Below are 21105 nucleotides of genomic sequence, written 5' to 3'. Positions count from 1 at the left end.
CATACGGCGAGAGTGAAGATTAACTGTTGTGTGGCCTATGTGCCCTTCTGTTATTATATTAATATATTTTTTAAAAAAGACCTCCAATACATTTAGTAGACTGACTATGGTGAAGATGAACTAGAATCAATACAAGGCATGGATGGATTATGATCTTCATTTTAAAGGAAACATCTGTATTAATGAGATCATAGATTCATTTGAGCACTTAAGTTTAAAATAAAACATTTAATAATAAAAGGAAAAAGAGGAGAGGAAAGAAAAGGGAGGAGGTGAGAGTAGGGATTGGGTAGGAGTAGGAAACTTTTAAAGGAGTGAATAAAGAGGTGGGATATGAGAGAAGGGATAATAGAAGAAAGGCAAGAGTAGAAAGGAAGAAAAAGAAAGGGAGGAGAGACAAGAGAGTGAAGAAGGCAGCTATGGAGAACTGCACCTAATATCTCCTGCCATGACTAGGAGGAAAGCCTTTGGTTAGAACAAGGAAGAGGGGCCATATAGGTGAATCTATAGCCATTAAGGAAGATGATTTCACTGAAAGGGCATCTGTACGTGTCTGATGACTAAGATCAATCTGGAAGTAAGTGGGAAATGAGAGAATCATTTCTCATCCCTTTTCTTCCCCCACAAAGAGTTTCCTAGCCCCACCTATTATTTCTGGAGTTATTACTTCTCCTTGGATGCCTGTAAGAGTTACAAACCAGTGGTAGGAGATAGAGGAGGAAACTGAGAATGTCTTCAATTCCCATTTTTCTGTGAGTTACTTTGCCATTTTCTCTTAATGCAATTTGATTTGTAGTTGCTCCCTGGTCTGTGAATAGAGATGCTGCATTGAATGGGGCCTTAATCTATATTTATAAAATTAGGCTTGTCAAAAATATCCTCCTTGGGATGATAAAAGGGATGGCAGACTGGGGGAAGGGGTAGTCAGAATGCATGCTGTCTGAGGATGGGGGAGGGGAAAGATGGGGAGAAAATTTGGAACTCAAAATCTTGTGGAAATGAATGTTGAAAACTAAAAATAAAGAGATAGATTTTTAAAATATCTCCCCTTGACCTGAGAATGCCAAAGCAGAGGATAAGAGGACATGGAGTTTTAATTGTTCATAATAAAAATTAATTTAAAAATGAGAATGTAATGAAACCTTCTAGTTGCAACCAATACCAGGTTGTTGCTGATACTCAGTGACTGCTGTTGCACTTGGTGGTTTTGGAACTACCATGTTCCAGGAACAGGCAAAAGTTCATTTTTTAAATTGGTTAATAATATTGAGTAATTTGCATTTAGAATTAAACCTTGAACCTAGATCAAAATTAGACCTACAGGTCCAAATACACATTTAATTTTTTAAAACTATGTATTCAAGAGCATACGTCTGAAGACATCTGACCAAAAAGTAAAATGCAACTCAGATTATCTCTGAGAATATGATGGCCTAGTTCTCATGATGCTAAAAAACAATTTCAGGGGTGGCAGACCCTATCTGTTAGGAAGTGGAAAAGTGCAAAAATGTGCCAGGAAAATGCTAAGGGCGTGTTACTTTGTGTAGGAGGAGATCTTAATAGCTCTATGAGATATACCTCCTTAGCCTTTACCCCTATACATATTATTGAAAACTTGTTACAAAAATCTTACGCTCTTGTCATTGGTCAAATTCACATTTAAAAAGCACCAGTGAGTGTTTTAAAGTCTATTTATGGCTTTGATTTTTTATGTCACATTCATTTCCAATTAGACTTCTCTTCACCCACTGTCCATAATCCTTCCCTTTAATAAAGATTTTTAAACAATTCAACAAAACCATACAGCGCATAAGCCATTTCTGATATGGTATTTAGCATTTCAGACCTATAATCTCCCACCACTCCAATGAAAGAAGGAAAGTACATTTTCTCATCTCTTTGCCAGGAATGAACCTGGTCATTATAATTATACAATTTTCATTTTGGTTTTATTGTCTTTTACAATTACATCATTGTAGTCATAATGTATTTGTTTTCCTAGTATGGCTTACTTCACTTTACATCACTCTTCTCTTATTTGCTGCATGCCTCATACGGCCAGGTCCAAATGAGTACAAATAATGAATTCACTAAAAGGGTCATATGTATTTAAATATGCATTATTTGAAGTTTTAATTACATAAAATATGGTAACTGGTTCTAATCCAATGGAAATATGCAGTGTGAATCCAAATAATGTGACCACTTCAGGGGTTTATTATTTGCACTAATTGGGCCCTGGCTGCATAGATCATGACATGAAGTACAATGACTTTTACATGTTATTTACATACCACAATTTGTTTAACACTCCCTGACCAAAGCCATCCACTTAATTTCTGTTCTTTGCTACCACAAAGCACCAGTGAGTTTCGTAGAAAAAACTTAACTCCAAGATCCTTGTTCTTTCCACTGTTTCCACTGCCTATCTGCTAGTTCTTAGTCAACTCTGCCAGGCAGGGAAGATATCCTTAGTATAAGAAGAAAAAATTATTGAGAATAATCATGAAAATCTGGGTGTCCCCAAGGTATAAAATCCTGAGAACCACTGATTATAGAAAACATGAATTATTTATGGGATGCAAATCTCAGAACATAGCAGTCTTGTCAAAAAATATTTATTAAGTACCTACCATGTGCCGGGCATTTTGCTAAGTGCTAGAGTACAAAAAGAAGCAAAAGATGGTCCCTGCCCTGGAGGAGCTCACAATCTAATGAAGGAAATAAGAAGCAAACAAATACACACACACACATACACACGCACACACACACACACACACACACACACACTATAAGCTATACACAAGAAAAACTTAAAAATAATTTTAAGAACATCTAGAGAAAGAACTATGGAGTCAGAACTCAGAATCAAACAGATTGTTTTCTCTTTTGTTATATGGAGTTTTGTTTTGTTTTTCTCATGGTTTCTGTCATTTGTTTTAATTCTTCCATGCAACATGACTAATGTGAAAATGTGTTTAGTAGGAACGTTAATAATAGAGCCCATATAAGATTGCATGCCATCTTAGGGAGAGAGGGGGCAGGGAGGAGGAGAAAATTTACAACTTATGGAAGTGATTGTTGAAAATTGAAAACAAATTAATAAATTTGGAGAAAAATTAATTATAAGAAGGAAGGCACTAGAATTAAGAGGGGTTGGTGAATGCTTCCTGTAGAAGATGGGATTTCAGTTGGGACTTGAACAAAGTCAGAGAAGCCAGGAGGTGGAGATGAAGAGAGACAGCATGCCAGACACGGGGGACAGCCAGAGAAGGTGCCAGGAGCCAAGAGATGGAGTATCTTGTTGCTGGAACAGCAAGGAGGCCAATGTCACTGGTTTGAAGAGTATTTGACAAAAAGAAAGGAGTAAGAAGTTTGGAAAGGTGGTGGGGAGTGGGTTAAAAAGGGCTTCAGACATCAAATAGAGGATATTCTATTTGACCCTGGTGGTCATAGGGAGTCACAGGAGTCTATTGCGTAGGGAGAGGTGACATGGTCAGATCTGTACTTTAGGAAAATCATTTTGATGACTGAATTGAGGATGGGTTAGAGTAGGGAGAGACTTGAGATAAGCAGGTCCACCAGCAGGCTATTGCAATAGTACAAATATGAGTTGATGAGGGCCTGTACCAGGATGGTGGTAGTATCAGAAGAGAGAAGGGAGCATATCTTAGGGATGTTACAAAGGTGAAATCAGTGGGTCTTGGTAACAGATTGCATATGGAAGGTGAGAGATGGTTGAAGAGTTGAGGGCGACACTGAGGTTTAGGATCTGAGAGAATGGGGAGAATGGTAGTACCTTTGATAGTAATAAGGAAAACAGGAGTGTCGGGGAGAATTTAGGGAGAAAGATAAGTTCACTTTGGGGCATGTTAAGTTTAAAATGTCTACTGAGATGTCTTTGAAAAACAATTGATGATGCAAGATTAGAGATCAGCAGAGAGGTTATGGCAGGATAAGTAGATTTGAGAATTGTCAGTCTCATAGATATGGTAATTAAAACCATGGTAGCTTCACTACCAAGTGAAGTAATAAATAGGGAAAAAAAAGAAGAGGATGCAGAAAAAAATCTCTCCTGTATATTTATGGTTAGAGGGTATAACCTGGATAGGGATCTAGCAAAGGAGACTGAGAAAGTGCAATCTGATAGGTAGGAGGAAAATCAGAAGAAGCAGTGTTCCCAAAAACCTAGAGAAAAGAGCTTTAAGGAGAAGGCTGCAGAAAGGTCAAGAAGAATGAAGATTGAGGAAAGAACACTGGATTTGGCAATTAATTCGTAACTCTAAAGAGAGCAGTTTTGATGTAATGATGAGGTCGGAAGCCATAGTGTAAGTGGCAAAGAAGTGAATGAGAGGAAGGTAGAGGCACCTATTATAAGATTTCAAGGAGCTTGGCTACAAAGGACAGAAGAGATTTAGGTTGATAGAGGGGATGGAAGGATTAAGTGAAGGTTTTTTGAGAGTGGAGGAGACATGAGCATGTTTGTAGGCAATAGAGAACGAACCAGTCAATAAGGAGAAATTGAAGGTAAATGATATAGTGGGGATGGCAGAGGGGGCAATTTGTTGGAGGAGACAGGATATTATGGGGTCCCTTGAGCAGGTGAAGGAGTAGGCCTTGGTAAGGAATAAGGAAGGCTTCCTCTTCTTGCGAGAAAGGGATGAAGGAAGAGATAGTGGCAGAAGGTATGTGAGTGATGAGAAGAAGAAGAAAGGAGAAGAGGAAGCTCACAGTTAATGGCTTCAATTTTTTTTCTGTTAAATATGAGGCAAAGTCATCAGGGAACAGGTGTGGGAGAGGGGAAGCCTGGGGAGGTTTGAGAAAAGATGAAAACATCTGGAAGAGCTGCTATGGAGAGTAGGATAGTGAGTAGAAAATGGAGATGTAGAAAGATTGCCTAGTGGCACTGAGGGCCCAGTTAAGGTTGTATAGCACAGATTTATAGTGGACCTAGCCAGAGTACGGGTGTTAGATGATTTTCTCCACTTTCATTCAGCAGTACACATGTAGGAGTGAAGGTAATAGATAGTGGGAATTGTCCAAGGCTGAAGCATAGCCTGGGGCAATCAATGATATGATAAAGGGGCCAGGGACTCCAGAGAAAAGAATGGTGTAGGGTTGAACAGGCTCACTACAGGGTCAAGATGAGGAAAATAGGACAAGTGGCTAGCTAGTGCAAGGGAGATGACCTAGGAACAAACTGCTGGGTCCAGGGATTATAGTTTACCATGTAAACAAAGAGTGGGCTTTAGTAAGGGAAGACACAGAAAGCGGTGGAAAGCTTCTATAGATAATATGATATATAATATTAATATAATAATTAATGTAATTATACTATAAAATATAAGATAAGATAATAGGTAGACAAGATTTTAGAATTTTCAAATGTGTTGAAGGTGCAATTGTGGGTGATGGGTAAGATCAAGGGTAGGACCATCTTTGCGTGTGGCTGACGTAGGCTGGAGTCATAAGAAATGAGTGGGTTGAGGAACTGAGTGGTTAGAATGTTTGAGGGAAAGTCAATATACATGTTGAAGTTCCCTAGCATAGGGCAAAAGTTGAGGAGAAGAGAAAAATTGCGAGCCAGGTACCAAACTCTTTGAGGAGTGACCTGAGATCTGTAGGGAGCAGCTACTAGGATCTTGACTGGATGTCAGATACAAATACCATAGATCTTAAAGGAGAGATTACTAAGTGATGGTGGTAAGGGGAAGAGGAATTGGAAGTAGCAATGGAGAGCAAAGAATATTCCAATTTCCTCGCCTCAACCTGTTAGCCAAGGGGAATAAATGAGTGAAGGTGCCGCCAATACTGAAAAGCACAAACCAATAAGAACTCTTCATGTACTGCACAGTACAGGCAAGTCAAGGTCTCTTAAGTAACTTTTTTATTTTCTGATATCAAGAGCAGAGGACAACATCTCCCTTAGAATGCCCTATGTAAGATCAAGAAGCCAAATCCACCTTCATGGTCAATTTTGTTTAATGTGTTTAGCTTTCACAACCTGGATCCAACCCGCATTTCTAGCCTTGTTATTCCCTGAAGGACAGATGAGAAACCACATGTGCCAGGCGAATCAAACCACTGCTTCCACCTTGATCATTATTTCCCTTCAGATCCTGAAGGAGAGAGCCCAGGACCCTAAACTCAAGAGATTTTGGAATAACAGTGTCTCCCAAACCACCAGACCTGTTTCCCGCCATGCTTCCATATCTGTCTCTAAGGAGAGAAAATATTGTAGAGAAGGGAGCCACTTTCCTCGTCACAACCACCAGCAATTGCTGACCAATTGCCACATACAGTCAGATAAGCATAGAAGTCCTGACAGTGGCCACACCTCCTGGATCACTAGTCTAGCTTCTAGCCTACCCCTAACAGTCATCATCTATGGACACAATGCCAAAAAAGAAGGAGTTAGTCATTTCCACCAACTGCCAACCTGCTGCCATTCAAAGGGCAGCCTGTCAACCTAACTGAAGCATCAGGGCACCCTGAGGGAGAGACAGGAGGCAACATGTGCCAAGCAAGTTGAACTACCACCACCCTGACCATGAGAAAATCAAGGGAATGGAGGAGATTAGGACAGCAAGTGCTGGTGGGAACTGGGCAAACCACACTGATTCCATTTTGACTCAGTTCTGGAGCTAGTTCAGTTCCCTTTCTATTCAGTTATGGGTCTGATCCAACTTCCATCTTGTGAGAAAACTTTTTTCAGTTGTGGAATTGGGAGAAAACCTTACTGTATTGTATGAACTTAACTATGCATGGCTGGGAAGGTGGACCACCTCTACCTGCTGCTTAGAGACTCTTAGCAAAGGATCTAGATTATGCTAACCAAATTCATTCAAATCCAAAGACTGATACAGGAATTTTGTCATAATTGTACATCTCAAGCAACCTATATGTCTTATCTGAAAACTGGGTCCATACTGATCAATCAGTTAATGTTTCCATCCTCCTTTGATTGTTTTCAGACACTTGGAGGGGTGGAGAATGGGACACCTCTTTTTCTGAATTCAGGGAATTACAACTATTTGCTCTCCCCCTCCCAACTTGAAAAGTCCCTAATGTTCCATCAAATTAGAAATCAGATTACTTAATGTTGTATTGTTTCCTTGTAATTAATTGGTTTTATTCGATATATAATGTCTCCCTCTGTATAGGAGTCTAAGTCTAAGCTGAGGAGGTCTACTCCCATTTATTGGGCACAGTTAATACTGTCCCCAATGCTTTTAGCACAGTGCTTAGTAAGCACCTCAAATATGCCTCATTCACTCATTATTATACATTATTATATATTACTATATAGTAATATATTTTACAATATTTTATTGTATAATAATATTATTATATAACAATATATTATAATATATGGTATGGTATAATATAATATACAATAATATATTGTACAATAATATACATTATTATACACCTCCTTTTCTTATGCTTTAGTCCATCCAAATTGGCATTCTTGCTGTTCCTCATATAGGGCATTTCATCTCCTGTCTTCATGTCTTTCACAGGATGTCCCTGGAGGCTGGAATGCCCCACCTTCTCATTTCTGTCTCTTAGAGTTCCTAGTTATCTTCAAAGTTCAGCTCATACACCGCTTCCTACATGAGGCTTTTTCTATTCACTCCGTTAGCTAGTGCCTCTCCATGAAGATTACCTTGTATTCATTTTTTATCAGCTGTATTTAAATGTTTATACATTGTCTTCTCCTAGAAAATGTAAGCTTTTGAGTACTGTTTCATTTTTGTCTTTTGATACTCAGAACCTAGCACCATGCCTGGCACACAACAGATGTTTAACAAATACTTGTTGACCGATTGATTTATGATTGATATTGGCTTGATGTGGTACAGTAGAAAGAACTTTAAATTTGGAGCCAAAGGCCATGGGTGTAATCCTAATTGTACTGAGTGGCCTTGGGCAGATCACTTAGCCTCTCTGCACTGAGTTATCTCTTCTATAAAATAGCAGAGGTACTGATATTTACGGTCCTTTCCAGTTCTAAGTTCCCATTCTACATAGGCAGGTAGGTGGTGCCATAGTACACAGAGCACCAGGCCTGGAGTCAGGAAGACTCATCTTCCTGAGTTCAAATCCAGCCTCAGACACTTATTAGCTGTGTGACCCTGGACAAGTCACTTCACCCTGTTTGCCTCAGTTTTCTCGCCCGTGAAACTGAGCTGGAGAAGGAAACGGCAAACTACTCCGGTATCTTTGCCAAGAAAAATCTCAAATGGAGTCCTGAAGAGTCAGACAATTCTGAAATGATTGAACCAAAACAACAGCAAAAACCAGTTCTAAGTTCTGTAATGTTATGATCCTATAAGCCAGGGCATAAAGAAAAACAAGCAAACTGAGTTGGTTATAAAGAGACCTGATCTTTTTCAGCCTTTTTCTTGTCTTCCTTCTGCCTTCTTTCCCTTTGCTGATGAGATTGGATTACAATGCAGCCTATGTATCCTCAGATTTGGGGATACATTTGCTGGCCTGGGTCCCTATCTTGAGTAACCTCTTAGAGGATAAAACTGACCTCAGATAATTCTAGTCTCCTTTCCTTCAGACCTAGAACAGCTTCCTGTACTGATACCCCAATTCCTACCTCCACTCCTCTCCTTTCCTTTATATGGCTAGACAGAATCAGTATATGCCACTTCTTTCAGGATAGAGGAGTTAAAGGATGTTTAGGCAGAGTAACTATAATAATGGAAGTTCCCAAGAGAGAACTAAGGCATTTTCTTGTACTTACTTCCTTGGCGGCATTGGGGCTGGTGGGAGATTGCATTCTAAGTGTTAAAGTTCTCTCTGTAAAGGGGAAGAGAAAGAGGGAAAGGGAGAGGGAGAAGGAGAGGGAGAGCACTAGACCTGGAATCAGTAAGACTTGAGTTCAAATCTAGTCTTAGATACTTATTAGTTGTGTGACCCCGGGCAAGTCATTTAACCTTTTTTTGCCTCAGTTTTCTCATCTGTAAAATGGAGATAATAATAGTTATTATAATAATATTATAACTATATTTATCATTAATGTATATAATATTAATAATAATAATACCTCCCAGGGTTGCTATGAGGACCAAATGAGATAATTATAAAGTACTTAGCACAGTGATTGGCACAGAATAAGAACCACATATATGTTAGCTATTGTTAATATTATGCCCTAGGTCCATAAGCTTTGGCAAATCACAGCCTTTCAGTGCCTTAGTTTTCTCATCTGTCAGATGGAGAGGGCAATGTAGGATCACAGGTGTAGAGCTGAAAGGGACTTTGGAGATCATCCAGTTCAACTCCCTTTTTACATAGATAAGGAAACTGAAGCTTAGGGACATCAAGTGACTTGCCTAATGCCACATGTATCAGAGGTGGGATCTGTTTCACTTACCAGACAAAGTTTCATTAAGATAATGGCTGTAAAAGTGCTTTGTAACCTATAAAGCACAATACAAATACAATTTTTTAAAATATGTAACAGCTAACTGGGCTTTAGGCCCTGTTAGAAGCTTCTAATTAAGTGGTAATACAGTCATTCATTTTTCTAGCCCAGATCTTGAAAACTGGGTCACCAATGAGAACAACTTGTTCCCACAGGAATCTGTCCACACTCTTCAAGTTTTCTGTTGACAAGCCATTTCTCATCTGCTTTGTCCATACTTGTTCATAGAGGACTCCAACATCCTCTTTGGGTTCAAGTTTTCCATTTTGAGTCAAAGCCCATAAATAAAAAAAAATTTTTTAAAAAATCAGAGCTACATGATGTCAGACATTTGGCTGTTATGTTGTTTTCATAATGATATGACTAGAGTTACCGTTAAATATAGATGTCTCTTATAATCTTGTGTTCCAATCACTCAAACTTATCTGAAAATTAACCATTTGAGGTTGGTGGCTATACAGGGAGTTCCAAAAGTCTTAGTATAATTTTCAGCTGAAATTTAAACGAAAAACTTTTGTAATATCTTGTATTTGTAAAGTCCATGCAATTGTTTTTTAGGAAAATTCTTAGCTATTATTTAAAAGCTACACCAGATTCTTTTTTTCTTATAGTTTAAAACAAGTATCATTTAAAAAAACAAACACCCCAGTATGTAAAAATCAAAGTACACAAAAGCATGGAAGGAACATCTGACTTGAAGTCTAGAGAGCCTAGCTTGAATCTCTTCCAATAATTAACAGCTGTATGAACATACACAAGTCACAACCTCTTGTGAATCTCAGTTTCTTCATTAGTAGGAAGAGAGGGTTGAACTAGGTTATCTGAGCATTGGTTTCTATGATCCTATGTTAACAGTTGGACAAAGGCTTCTGCCTTAAATATCAGTGCCTTTCCTTGTCTTGATATTTTTTTTGCTCTTTTCATTTATACAGGTCTGAGTTCTTGACTATTTGCTTGGACATCTGCCCCACTCTGCCCTGTCTGTGTCTTTCTAAGCTTTGTTTCTCTTTACTTGCCTTCTGATCAGCGATGTATCCTGATCCCATGCATGTATGCTCTAACTCTGGCTTGCCTATTTGATTCTGACTCATTTATTGATCTGATCCCTAAGACTTACTTGCCTCAAACAATCTTACTTCTGCTTATCTGACTCTTGACTCCTTATCTACCACTTGTGACCTGCTGCTGTTATCTGGTCTAATTCCAAGGCACTTGGCTTTATTCCACCACTGTTTACCATCACATGCTTCTTTTGTGTTTCTTTCCTTTCCCAGGTTCCCTTTAACTTTTCTTCTTCATCTTTCTTCCTATTTATGCCTTATTCCTGCCAATGGTACCCTTGGATACCTGCTTAAACAGGGGTTTAGACAAGTACCCAAGGGTACCATTGGCAAAAACAAGGCATATTTGTTGCTCTCTATGTTTTTTGTTGTTATTGAGTTATTTCAGTCATGTCCAACTCTTTGTGACCCCATTTGGGGTTTTCTTGGCAAAGATACTTGAGTGATTTGTCATTTCCATCTCCAACTCATTTTACAGATGAGGAAACTTAGGCAAACAGGTTTAAGTGGCTTGTCCAGGGTCACACAGCTAGTAAGTGTCTGAGGCCAAATGAATTCACAAAGATGTGTCTTCCTTACTCCAGGCCTGGCATTCTATCTGCTGTGTCACCTAGCTGTCCTGCTATCTGTGTTAGAATAGGGCTTTTCCCTTATACAAGATGCTCTTAGTATGGGTTCCATGAATTTTTAAAAAGTATTTCAATAACTGTATTTCAGTATTATTGGTTTCCTTTACAATTTTGTGCATTTTATTTTATGTATTTAAAAACATTCAGAAAAAGAAGTCCATAATGTAGAAATATATTTAACATGATTGCACTTGTATACCCTATATCAGATTGTTTGCCCTCTTGAGGAGGGGGGAAAGGAGAGAAGGAGAAAAATTTGGAAATCAAAATCTTATAAAAAGTAAATGTTGAAAATTATCTTTACATGTAATTGGAAAAAATAAATACTATCTGTAAATAAAATACCTTGATGTATAACTTCTTTTTTTAAAAAAAAGGAAGAAAGAAAAATGAGTTCATAGGTTTCACCAGATTGCCAAAGGGGTCCATAACAGACCCCTCTACACTATATAAAATCACCTGCTAAATGATTTTCTTCTACAGAAAAAAACCAAACCTGTCTAATATGGGCATAAGAGGTGGACAGGTGAGTGGCTCTAGGATAGCTATTAGCATTGTGATCCCAGCATAAACCACCAGGTTTGAGAGATTTTTTCTCTTTTTCACATGTGGGAAACAAATACAGCCTCTGCTTCCTCAGCTCTTAGAGGTTTGCCTCGGTAGCTATTACACTACCTAAGTCTAGAGTTCAAAATATAAAGATGATTACATAACACTTTATAGTTTCACCAGAACTGCCAAAGGGGTCCGTGACACAGAAAAGATTAAGAACTCCTTCCCTCCAAAAAATCACCTGCTAAGGGTTTTTCTTCTATACAGATGCACATGGGAGATGGAAAAACAGGTGTTTAGGGTTCTCATCCCACTAAGATTTTTCTCCTTCCCAATTTCTTGCTACTTGCCACTAAGGGAATTTAACATTCACATTATTAATGAATTCATTCATTGAATGGAACCAGAAATTAAGGATAATTCTATTAAAACACTCACATATCAACCACTCTGGTAAAGATCTGAAATCTCTACTTCCTTACTCCCAGGCATCTGTCAAGAATTCCTAGGTATACATGCATGACTTCTTAGGGAATTACTTTTAAGAAAGGAAGGAAGGAAGGCAGAAAAAGAAAGAGAAAAAGATAAAGAGGAGAGGGGGGAAAGAAAGAAAAAGAGAGGAAAAGAAAGTGAGGAAGGAAGAAAGAAAGAAAAAAGAGAGAAGAGAAAAAGAGATGGAAAGGAAGGAGGGAGAGGAGGAGGAGGAAAGAAGGAAGGAAAGATGAAAGGAAAAAAGGAAGGGAGGGAGATATGAAAGAGGAAGGAAAGAAAGAAAAGAAGAAAAGTAGACTCGTAATTGAGCTTGGGACTTCACAAATGACTTTTCAGAGTCTTTAGGGAGAAGAGGGAAAACCCACCAAGGCCTGACATTCCTTTTTCCAATGTTTCAATACACAGGGCATCAGATGATACAAGATCAGGAGTTGCTTTGGCCTTCTCTCAGCCTTCCCCCAAAAGCTAGTCATCATGTCTCTTTGGAACCTTCTCCCTGTCCCCTTGGTAGGTCATTTTGACCTTCTAGCTCAGCCTCTGCTGGCTTGGTTGCAATAGATACAGCAATGACCTCAGTGGAGTCTTGAAAGCTTCCTAAAGCAATCCACTCAATTTGTTTTAAAGGCCCCACTGTAGAATTTGGCTCTTTTGGTTATGTGGTTTGACTTCTTCCCTGATAGTGTGTGTTAAGGCGCAATGCTTTGAGTGGGGAAGCCTTGAACTTTATTTCCTCCTAGTCCATGTGACTCTGTGAAAACAGTCCTTGGTTCTTTACCTGTTTTTGATTTTTATTCTTCCATCTAAAGTGAAGGAGATTAATCTGGAGGCTCGACCTTGTGAGTTACAAATTGTCAGGAAAACAATATCAGGGATTCCAGGAATCTCCTACTGTGCTGGGTTTTACAGCCAGACCAGTATCAATGCCCTGAGCAGCAAGGAATGGCCTTCAGGATCCAGCCTAGCAGTAGATGAGGCAAGGTTTCTAGGCAGCAATGACCCATTTGGTTAAGAACTTTGTGGCACCAGTGGTATGTAGGAACTGAGCTAAGTTGGAGATCACGCTCTCAAAGCATGCTGCAGTATAGGAGCGAATGTATTTCCAAGGAGATGGGGAAAAGTTTGTATTTTAGTTATTCCTTTATCTTCAGAGTAAACATCCCTTTGTAAAAGAAAAAGATCAATGAATACCCCATTATCTGGTTCCATTACATGCCCTTTTGTTACTGCCTTGTAGCAAACTTTTGAATGTAAACTTTTAAGAAGGGACTACTTCACTTTGTCATCGTAACTGAAGAGCACAGCAGAGTGCTTGGCTGCAGTAGGTAATTATTGCATGCTTGTTGATTGATTGACTGATGACACTGGTTATTTACCTTTATGGTTAAAAAGAAAAAAGAGAGAAAATTTATTCTTGATTCCCTGCAGTTCTTCTTTTTTGATGGAGCCAAGAGATCCAGGAAATTGCAGGGATGAGAATCCAAGATGTTTCAAAACATATACAGTTGGATGGAAAGAGCACTGATCCAGAAGATTAGGCCTCAGCTCTAGACACAGACTCTGTCAACGTAGTTGGGCACCTTCTTTGCAATTTACAGTCCTAGAGACTTGCCCAAGGTCATACAACCAATATTCATCAATTCACTTCAATATAAATCAATTCAAGTATTTCAATATTTGAACCCATTTTTTTCCTGACTCTTAAGGTGGTTCTCTATCCATCATGCAATGTTATTTTTCATTAACTTCTTAACTCTTATTTATATCTTAGCTTAAAAGAACATATCAGATCACAGCACTTTTGGGTTTTTTTTCTTCTAATGTCTCTTCTCCAATTTATTAAAGAAGGAACCAAGACTATTGTGATGTCAAGAAAAATAGGAGTTACACAGCAAGGAAGGCTGAAGCTTACTCACTAGTAAGCTGAAGAAAAGAAGGGAGGAGAAGGGCAAGCAGTGATGCCAGCCAGAGCCAGGGAGGGCAGTCACTTCACACAGGGGCAATAGTAGGCTGGTTCTGGCTGCTCTGTATCCTATTGACTGTCAGGGAGCAGGGGAGGTGGTGGCAGTCAGCTCTGGCAGGATCTGCAAAGTGTAGATTCCAGATTCTAGCAGCAGCATTGGAGGAAGAATGAAGAAAAAGTTCCTGGGACAAGGGGGTCAAGGAAAAAGTGGGAAGGGACTGAGCTGGAGGAGGCTGTTTGGGGGATTGCTGCTGGGGGTGAGGAGGACTCTCTGAGAGGAAATGAAGAACAGCCCCACCAGACCCAGCAGCTACAAACAGAGCAGCCCAGTGGAGAGAGATCTGAGAATGGGACAGGATGGCAGAGCAGCTCGGGTCTACCTGGGGGGAACCTTGACAAGCCATGGTGGGCAGGCCATTTCCTGGTCCAAGACCAATGGGATGGTTCCTATGTCATGACCTCTTCACAACAGTGTCTTCTCACAGCTGCCCTGTAGGCCATCTGGGCCCCCAGTTTGTCCCTCAGGACCAGCAGGAAGCTGAGCACAAGTTTTGGCCAGCCCATGCCCAGGGCCTAGGACAAAATCTCATACTTGGGGTCCTCTGTGTCTTCCTCCATTCTTTAGCTAGATACAAAGCTAAGAAGAGGTTGCTGTGGGTATATTCACTGAGCTGCAGGCCATAAATCAGGACCATCGCCAAGAGATACTTATCAGAGATTTGGAAGCATAGATCAGTGACAAAGAATTGCTGCAGGTAGCTGCCCTCTAGAAAGTTAAGGAAGTCGTGCACCTCCTGGCTCGGGTGAGAGGGGAGGTGGCTGGTGCCAATCCAGACTCCTGGTTTCACCCTGCTGGTGAGCCCCAGGAAGGGCCATAGCTGAGTCCTGGCTTCGGTTCATCAGGCTTATCATCATGGCAGCAGGGAGGGAAGGAAGAAGGGAAAGGGAGTATAGGACCTGTCCATAGGAGAAAGCAGAACCCAAGTTTCAGCCTCTCCTCTAGGTCTGGGGGAGAAGGGCTGGAGAGAATCAAGATGGTGGTATAGCCACTGAACCCTGGGGGCACCTGCCCTAGTGTCTAAGGAGCTACCAACTCCCTTCTCCCATAGCCCCACCCCCAGAGCCAGCAGGGCCCCCACCAAATGCAGCCTCTTTGGCTTTACCAGCTGGGGAGCCTAAGGACAGACCCTCACCCTCACCCTCACCGCCTCACCCCTGCCCTACACTCCACGCTTATTGAGTGTGGATTGCTTCTTTGTGCCTTTGTCCCTTTATCTGTAAAATGGGGATAATAATGGGCATTCCTTTTATTATCACAGAAATATAGGAAGAGTAAAATGGAGGTGTGTGAAGGTTACTTGAAAAGTGAATTAAATACAACACCTTCAATGAATGGTTTTTGGTTTGTTCAACTGCTTCTACGTTTAATTGCCATGTTATACTTTTTCACAGTCAGCTGTGGAAGTAGGATGAACTAGCTGACCACTCATGTGATTTGATTTCAGAGATAACAGATGAATCTTCCCATTTCCTCCTTCCCCCATCCCCAAAATGTCACAAATTGTCACACTCAGATTGCGAATGCCTCAAATTCTACAATTACAACTATTTGAAATGCAAGTAGCCCTGAGAGCATAATATTAATATCCCTCCCATTTTTTGGTCAGACTTTGGTTACTTTCCAGTTATTGTCACACTGTGTCACCTCTACTCTGGTCTTTATCACTCATCTCCTTCCTGTGGGAGCCTTGGACTCTTCCCTTTGAATCATGTAGGAGTCTGATAGTGGGATTTCAACTTATCTTGCAAAGAATAGGTCAGTACTCCATCACCTTATCATGTGGTCTTGGGAGCTTCTGCCCCACCCCACCGCACCCCTTCCCAGTCCCCATCTCTGATTTAGGTGTTGTCTTCCCTTGTTAGAATCAAAATTTCTTGAGGGCAAGAACTGTCTGGCTCACTTATATGTGTCTCCCTATCGTTTAACATAAATGCTTAGTAAATGTAAGCTTAAGTGCTTAAGAAATGTTTTTGTCTATATATTTCATGAGTACAGGGAACTCTCAGAAAGGAAATTCCCTCCCTCAGTGTAGTTGGGCACCTGCCCTGCAATTTATAATCCTAGAGAGCTGCCCAAGGTGATACAATCAATATACATCAGCTGCAAGACTTGAACTCATTGTTTTCCTGACTCTTAAGGTGGTTCTCTATACATCATGCAAAGGCATTTTTCATTAATTCATTATCTCTTATTTATATCTTAGCATAAAAGAACATATCAGATTCTTCCCTAAGAGCAGGTTTTGCATGGATGGTGTCGTGAAGAGCAATGGTGTTCAAAATACAATATAGATACCTGTAGGCCACCTATTGACTTAGAAAACTAACAACAAACACTATTTATGTTGTATTTTACTTATTTTGTTAAACATTTCCCAATTACATTTTAATCTAGTTTTGCCACACTCAGGAGGTTGTAGCTGCTTGGCCCAAGGGACTCAAATTTTACAACTCTAGGTAAAGACATGATGCCACTGGGTGGAGGGCATGATGGAATACTGGTTGGAGAAGGGAAGGGTGGTGTGATGGAGCTGGTTTGAGCTAGAGAGCAAAATATTAAATTTAAAGAGAATTATGGAATTATGCCCAAAGAGTTATTATACCGAATATACCCTTTGACCCAACAGTACTGCTACTACTGTTTCCAAAGATGATTAGGGAAAAAGGAAAAGAACCTATAGGTTCTAAAATATTTATACAGCTTTGCTCTTTGTGGTGGCAAAGAACTGAAAATGCCGGGATGCCCATCAACTGAGGAATGGCTAAATAATTCGTGGTATATGATTGTGAGGTAATGATGAGCTCAATGATCATAGAAAAGCATGGATAAACTTGCATGAAATAATGAAGAGCAAAAAAAGAAGAACCAAGAAAATGTTGTATACAGTAACAGCAATATTGTTTTAAGGACAACTTTGGGTGACTAAGTCATTTTGACTATTATAAATACCCAATTAACTACAAAGGACGTATGAAAGAAAATGCTATCTGCATCCAAAGAACTGACAAATAGAAGCATGTATAGAATGGCTTTACACATACACATACACATACACACACACTCATACACACATACACATACATATTTGTGTCTAATGGTAGCCATCTCGGGGGGGGAGGGAAGAAAAAAATTGGAAAAAAAGAAAGTTACATGATAACAATATTATATATTTAAAAGGAAGTAGAAGTTATACATAATAGATTTGCAGTTTCATATACAATCGTCTTTTTTCTACTTTACTATATTATGGAAATGCTTGTTTTCTTTCTTAAGTTCAGAAAAAGTAAATGAAATTTTTAAGAAGAGTGAGGATTTATGCCTCAAAAATTTGTAAACAACTACAAATCAGGGTTGATTTATTCTCTTGTGATCATTTATGCTTAAGAAAGTGATGGAGAAAATGTTGATAATACAGATTAAAATTAAAAGTGTCTTGGACACATTCCCCTCCTCCAAGAACTTATTGTAAAATGTTCACTAGAGCACCTCTGAAAAGAGATGTTAATTTAGAGGGCGGAAAGCATAGCGTAAGACTAGGGGTTTGAGAAAACAACTTTGCCTCATTCATAATTTTTCCTAGGGTTAGGCATGAATTTCTGATATACAACCAATGTTTCAAGTATATACCAATGGATTTAACCATCTTTTCCTATTATCTGTTCACAATTATGTTGTCTTGTTCCTAGCAAAATACTGGTAGCTTTGGGGCAGTACTTCATGACTGTGCTTAAGGCAATTCAAGATCCTTCTCCATCACTATTCCTCCCCATTTCCCAATCTGTTTCCAACCCAGGATATTTCTCTTCCATGCCTATTAAACGAACTCTGTCTAGAAGGACTTAGGAAGAAAATCAAGCATTCACCTTTTCCCCTGTGGTAAGAAAGAAAACTGTAGCTGTCTTCCACTCTTGGAGGTTCTGCCTCCCCTTCTGGCATCCTGGGAATTTCCCTGGACTCCTTGGTGGACTCTAGAGCTGCCCATTGCATTTTTGCCCACTGCGTGCCCATTGCATGCCCATTGCTATTACTCTGACAGAGCTTAGTGCCCTTAGAAGTCAAAAGTTAGTGTCATTAACATTCTTCAGAGGACAAGGTAGTCTAGGGAATAAGTAAGTGTAATTACAGTCTATGCGATGTTTTCTTCAGTCTCATCTAGGGAATAAGTGAGTTTGACTGGAGCCTGTATTATATTTCCTCTCCAGATAATACTCAAGGGAATATAGGGAGTATTCAGGAAAGACTAGTACCTCTGGTGTGAGGGCTTCTTTCCATCTTTGGTGTCTACCTGATCCACCTAACTCTCATCTGTGGCTCCGAGAAGCTGTAGCATGCACAGTGGCCACACTGCAGTAAACTGGTTCAGGTAGACAGGCTAAACTATGCTGAGGGTAACTAAGGGGTCTCAGGCCCCTTGGAGAATTAGGGGGGGTGTCTACACCAAGTATCTGAAGATTTCCCCTGTTGGAATGGGCAGATGAGAACAGTTTGTTCTAATGGTCATGAAGGCAACTGAAGCAGGGCTGTAGACTGGTTAGAGCTTGCTCAGACATCAAAGACACCAAGGTCATCCATTACATCTGGAGCCATCACCAGTTGTCTTGACTCTGTCCTGCCACTGGACTGTTATGAGTCGTGAAGAGAAAGTGAGGTTGATGACTTCTTACAACTCTGTTTCACTTAAATCCAATTCATACATGAATCAAAAGACATCACCCACATCAGTTTACCATTTTTACCCATCTCAAAGTCCTGTGGCAAGTGACAAAGCAGCAGGTACATACACACTTGGAGCTGTGGTCACAACCTTGCCCACAGGTGGTCCAGGTCATAGGGTTGCCTTCTCACTGGAAGCAGCCTCCTGGGTCGTCTGAGCAGCCTCTTACCGATCACACTGCTTACCTCCTAGCGTGAGGAAAGGGTTAGAAAAGGTGCCCCCAAAATGTCTACTTACCCAAGCTTGTCCTGATTAACGTGGCAAGTGGGGGTCCCACTCTGTGGTCAAAACACAAAAAAATGTATAAAAACTTCTGCAAAGATGATTCCACTCATCATCGGTACATGGATGTGTGCACACTTATAGACAACACGAAATCCAGTAGACCTGAAAGATGAACAGCTCTTGTTGCAAGAGAACTCAGCAGGTATTGCATCCAAATAACAACCCTAAGTGAAACAAGGTTGGCAAATGAAAGCCAGCTTACTGAAGTCGGAGCTAGATACATATGTTTCTGGAGCAGGGAGTGAGGTGAAGCTGGAGTAGGTTTTGCAATCAAAACTAACCTAGTCAACAAGCTTGTATACCTACCAAAAGGGGTGAACTACAGGCTCATGACAATATGATTGCCACTTGCAGGAAAAGGGCACTCCACCATCATTAGTGCCTATGCTCCTGTCATGACAAACCCAGATGAGGTCAAAGAAAAATTTTATGCAAGATCAAAGACCCTTATCATCAAAAGAGGACAAGCTTATAATTCTGGGATACTTTAATACTAGAATAGGCTCAGACTACCGGACATAGCAGGGAATTGGTGGGAGGAATGAAGTTGGAAACAGCAACAGCAATGGTCACTTACTACTGAAGACCTGGGCATCTCATGACCTTCTTATCACCAACACTGTCTTCCGTTTACCTAAATGCAACAAAACTCTGTGGATGCACCCTCACAGGAAACATTGGCATTTAATAGACTATGTGATTGTAAGGAGAAGAGACAGACAGGATGTGAGAGTAATGAAGGTAATATGTGGTGCAGAGAGCTGGACTGATAAATATTCACATTCAACAAAAGCAGTGGCCCCAGGCAAAATGATTACCAGAACAATTAATGTCAACAGATTAGATCTGCACCTCTCTGAGCTGGAACAATTTGTTGCTAACTTGGAGGGAAAGTTGAGCCAACACACAGTTGGCAACAGTGGAGCAGAAAAGGAGTGAGGAGTTTTCAGAAATGGGTGTACAGCACTATGTTTGCTCATCTGGGTCAGAACACTTGTAAACATCAAGACTGGTTTGACAAAAATGATGGGGAAATTCAGAAACTGTCTCTGAGAAGATAGCATTTAATTCCATCAAAAGTAAAGTACAAGTAAAACTTAGAGACATGCAGGTTTCTTGGCTCAATAAGAAGACAGATGAAATTCAGTTTTATGCTGATAGTAACAATCCAAAACTCTTTTATGATGCCCAAAGTCTCATAAGCCAAAGACCTATAATACATCTCAACTACTCAGTGCTGATGGAGCCACATTGATTAGTGGTAAGGACATGATCCTAGGAACATTTCCATAGTGTTCTCAACAGACTGTCATCAATCAATGCTGAAGTTATTGACAGTTTACCTCAGGTTGAAGTCAATCCCTCCCTAGCTGAAGTTTCAACTGTAGAAGAGGTTTTGAATGTCATTAGACTCCTTTCATGTGGCAAAGCACCTGGTGCTGACTCTATTACAGCTGAGATTTACAAGATGGAGGCGGGGTCCATTGCTCATAAAAAAGTTAACTGAAATTTTCTGGTTTATATGGCAGGAGAAGGTTATCCCCCAGGAGTTTAAGGATGCCACCATTCGCCATCTCTATAAAGGAAAAGGAAACACATTGTCCTGTGACAATCACTGTAGGGTAAGGGGTAAAAGGGGGAGGGGGCTGTCTCTCTGTTAGTCACTGATGGCCAGAGTCCTCCTTAATGGGCTGATTCTTCACTTGGAAGATGGTCATCAACCTGAGAGCCAGTATGGCTTCAGAAAGGGCCGAAGAATGGTCAGTATGGTATTTGGTACCCAACAACTCCAGGAGAAATACGAGGAACAGACCAGAAGTCTGCACACAATGTTTGGAGATCTGACCATGGCTTTTAATACTGTCAATCACATGTGTTAAGATTTGGCTGCCTGGAGACATTCAGCAAT

The 21105-nt window shown here is 40.2% G+C and overlaps 1 long non-coding RNA gene and 1 pseudogene across 1 annotated transcript in view; both read right to left on the bottom strand.

The window, feature by feature from the left end:
• LOC140517704 (uncharacterized) overlaps nucleotides 1-19293 on the bottom strand; it is a 24661-nt gene extending 5368 nt beyond the window's left edge. Inside the window, exon 1 of the long non-coding RNA XR_011971735.1 lies at nucleotides 19149-19293. This is a non-coding gene — a long non-coding RNA (uncharacterized lncRNA). The remainder of the gene's footprint in view (nucleotides 1-19148) is intronic.
• Nucleotides 12195-15048, bottom strand: LOC140525298 (speedy protein C-like; annotated as a pseudogene).
• Nucleotides 19294-21105: the final 1812 nt, after the last annotated feature.

The sequence above is a fragment of the Notamacropus eugenii genome, chromosome 1 (genome assembly GCF_028372415.1).
Source record: "Notamacropus eugenii isolate mMacEug1 chromosome 1, mMacEug1.pri_v2, whole genome shotgun sequence".
Taxonomy (NCBI): Eukaryota; Metazoa; Chordata; class Mammalia; order Diprotodontia; family Macropodidae; genus Notamacropus; species Notamacropus eugenii.
The sequence above is the reverse complement of the archived record's forward strand: the minus strand, read 5'-3'. Positions and strand labels throughout refer to the sequence as shown.